Source organism: Hordeum vulgare, chromosome 3H (genome assembly GCF_904849725.1).
Source record: "Hordeum vulgare subsp. vulgare chromosome 3H, MorexV3_pseudomolecules_assembly, whole genome shotgun sequence".
Classification (NCBI taxonomy): Eukaryota; Viridiplantae; Streptophyta; class Magnoliopsida; order Poales; family Poaceae; genus Hordeum; species Hordeum vulgare.
In genome coordinates, this window is record NC_058520.1 from 606,796,454 (window position 1) to 606,800,625 (window position 4,172).

The 4,172-nt window shown below is 37.2% G+C and overlaps 1 long non-coding RNA gene across 1 annotated transcript; it reads left to right on the top strand.

Moving 5' to 3' along the window:
* The first annotated feature begins 338 nt into the window (after positions 1-338).
* LOC123441056 lies at positions 339-819 on the top strand. Its single transcript, XR_006630399.1, has 2 exons — positions 339-445; positions 575-819. It is a non-coding gene; the product is annotated as an uncharacterized LOC123441056 (long non-coding RNA).
* Positions 820-4,172: the final 3,353 nt, after the last annotated feature.

The window sequence follows — 4,172 nt, forward strand, 5'->3', positions numbered from 1 at the left end:
CGGGCAAACACATCGACCAAATATCATGACATAAGCACCTGTTGATGCAGATACTCGACTTAATTATAGGCATGCTATAAATAGAATGTCTTGATCTCTATACATTACAAGGAATATTATTATTCACTAAAAAGGGTATTATTAATTGATGACATAAATATAATCACTTAAATGGTATTATTATGAATTGATGACATAAATATACGTCCAACAATGGAAAATAATTATCATAATTAGGTAGGAAGTGATCAATTCGTGTGTCGTACCCTCCATCTTTCCTCATATACATCTATCTTCTCCCTCTATATATATTATCTCGCATTCTACAGGCAGCAAAACACCCATAAACGTATTCAACTTGCAGCCGAAATGGGGGAGTGCTCGAAGCGCGTCCACACGCTGTTGCTTTTTGTTCTTCTCCTATGTTTTGCTATTCATGGGCAGTGTAAGTGACACTACGGGATGCAACATATTATTCTTCTCGTGTCCTTCATTTGGTTCTTCATGTATGTTTCATCACTTTACTGATTTGTACTGAATATTAATTGTGTAATATGTATCAATATATCTAAAGGTGGACGCTTAGGCATGGAGAAGGATCATCCTGGGTGCTACAGGAGTAGCACTTTTCCACCCTGCAATCCTGACAAAAATAGATGCTATTGTTGTTTATACAATTGGACTTGCTACAAGTCCTTTACTGAATGCGGGCCTGCTTGCCATCCTCCCTCCTCTCCTTCATCTGTACTGCCATAAAATTAGAATCTTGTACCGAATTGGAAAGATGGATGAATAAGACGATGAATTAACAAGTTTTCATCTTTATAGTCGGCCATTTCCTTTTTTCGCAGAACTTATGTCCCCTATGCAATAACATGGTTTGCTAGAAATGTTCTAGTGATAACGAATAAAAGATGACTAAAGTTAGTCAAACAACCTGGATTTCTAGTTCATTTCATTGATAAAGATGAACAAAAGTCACTGTAAGACTTAACATACAAGCACATGTATAGAAATTATTTCCTGTACATGATACATACATGGAGCTTAACTATTTCCACTTTTAATTAATATAGCAAATCATGAATTTAGCTGGTGCAGTTCGGGTAGAGGTGTTTCGGCTCTCGGGTGCATTTGCACCCGGATGAACCGTAACATAAAAATAACACTAAATGTTTTAAAAAATTGTTTTTTTCTGGATGTTCGTGTTACTGTCGCGAGCATGCTTGACAACTTTCATGCGAATCGGAAGAGTGGTGTTTCGTTTTGATGTGACATTTTGGGGTAACAAAATTGACGTTCAATTTGTTATTTTTTTGCATAGACCAAAATGCTTAATCTTTTTGCCTAAAAATTTTCAGGTAGCATTTCAATGTGACAAAGAACGCATAAAAATTTTGTTGTGATCTTTTTCACATTTCAAAATTCATTTTCGATGGTAGGAGCACGTGCTCCTCGGTGCCGAATTGCATGGGGAATTGCATTTCCCATGCAATTCGCTCCTACTTCTTTTAATAGGTTATGCTCTCTTTGGTACAGGGTCAAAACAAAAATATAGACCAAATATTTAGGACCCTAAGAAGTGCCAAACGTCAGGTATGCGCACATAGCAACTCCAAATGTTTTTGATGACAAGTTTTGTTATGTGAAGATGGCAACTTTAGTTTATGTGCATGGCAACTTTTGCACTCCGATGTGCCTATATTGAAAACGTGATCGTGAAAATTGACATGCGACTCAATCATGTGCCTCTTTTATGAGGGGTCGAAGCTCCCATTTCCATAAAATACAAAGTTTTCCAGTAAAACATCGTGGCCAAGCATGAGTATTTCAAACATTTTTTTTTGAATTTTTGGAGTATGTTAATGCTTATTTTTGTAGTTTTGGTAGTTCCTAGCACCAGTGTTTACCTTTTGGTTTTTGAAGCAAACTATATTGTGCAACTTTAGCATGAGATTTACGACTTTTGCATATCATGGAAATATTGCGGATAGTAGGTTTTTAATTACCACTTTAGCTCTTAACATTCATTGGAATTACAGAACAAACACATGGAGGGATAGAGAGAGGACGGGCATGAAGGGGGATAAGAGATTTGTGGTTTTGGGATCAAGCCTTGGTTAGGGTGTCTGATGTTTTTTACTTCCGTATGCATACGGACATATTTGCTAGTATATACATATATGTCAACTCGTATTTTCTTATTTCTGAGCAAGTGTGCCAGGCGTTTGATCAATATATTCTTTTACCCTTACATGAACCTTAAAATAGAGACATCAGACATAAGACATAAGAAGAAGACTTGGACATAATTAAGTATACCTCAGATGACTATTTTTTGGACAAAAAAGTCACAACTGCCCTCGATTAATGAAAATGACTGGACAAATAAAATTAATTCTTGAAGAACATATCTATGGATTGCAAGCATAGAAATTAAACTTAACAATTAGCACATTTGCCAAGAGCCAAGAAGCTATAAATTTGAGATGGGATACAATCATACAAACATAACCAAGCAGTACGTATAAAAGAGCACGTATAAACTAGGAGATCCACATCGTTACTCAAGTTCATCATTTCCAACGACGTTCATATATATACGCAGCAGAGTACAAATAAATTTCACAGTAATTATTTGCACCACGTATGTGAGCAGAAAAATCGATCGACCAGAACCAACATGGCACCGGCCAAAAATACATCTCGACCTTCATCCTACTGCAGAGCATATACCCAACCAATCAACCAAAAAAATAAAAAGAAACGATCACCTGGACCGATCTTGGTGCAACTCGATTTGCTCATTTCCATCAATGTTCCCAGCCAAGTAGTGTGCGAAGAGAACGAGGCAGGCGCAGGGTCCGATGACGAGGCCAGCGACGCCCAGGGCGTACGCGATATAGCCTATGGCCGACGGCTCCGGGTTCATGAAGCTGGAGAAGAAGAACACCATGAGGGCGGAGAAGAGGATGAACATACAGATGCAGTAGGCAGGTTCGAAGAGGTGCCGCGCCGTGCTCTTCTCGTCGGGCTCCGCCCTCGCGAACGTCGACGGATCCGCGTCGTCGACGGCGACGATGAGCGCCACAGGGTCCTCTAGGTCGACGGCCATGGCCATTAGTGTCGCTTTGGCTGTCTCGAACCCTGGAAAACGAACCCCTGGGATACGATCGTAAGCAATATAAGTATTTGTGGGGCGACTAGAAGCGTCAAGATCGAATCGACGACGCCGACACCGGTCAAGGCGCACCGATCTTGCATGGCGTTGCCAGGCCATGCGGGACGCGACCTTATCCGATTTCTGTTACGTTCGTTGTGTTTGAACAGCAAAAACACCTTATATATAGGAATAGAGGTAGTGCTTTAATGTATGGTTTTTTGACGGTTTTCTTGTTTCTTGTTAATTTCCCCTCCTGTTTTTTTGGTGTATTTATTTTACTTATATTTATCAAACGAAGAAAAAATACTTACATTTTAAATGACTTTATCATGACTTTAAAATACATTTGCACAACTTTTAAAAAATGTTGATGGCATTAAAAGTGTTCACGCATTACGAAAGAAATGTTTGTGACATTCTGAAAGATGGTTTATATTCAATTTAACAAAAATGCTCGCTTAGATTAATAAATATGTTTCACATCATTGAGAAAATGTCCAACGTGTGTTTGAAAAAAATGTTTTATATGTATACAAAAAAAAGTTCAAGCATGCATTTAAAAATATTTTTATAAAGTAGGAAAAACATCCATGCAATTTTTAAAAATGCTTTGTATCATTTAAATATTATATTCACGTGTAATTGATTTTTTAAGGATTTATATTAAAAATATCAAAACATGTATTAGAACATATTCATCAGTTGAAAACTGATCAACATGTATAGAAATATATTCCATGTCTACACGAAAAATGTACAACATGTATTTGAACATATTCTCTTTCTTTTCAATAAATATCTACTTATTTTAATACACGTTGTACATTTTTGTGTACACATCGAATATATCTATACATGGTGATCATTTTACAACTGATGAATATGTTTAAAATACATGTTTTGAACTTTTTTAATATAAATCCTAAACATTTTTTAATTACACGATAATGCCGTCGCTAGGCTTCTTCTTGTACGTATGCAAAGCGCACAACCCAACCGGACACGACAT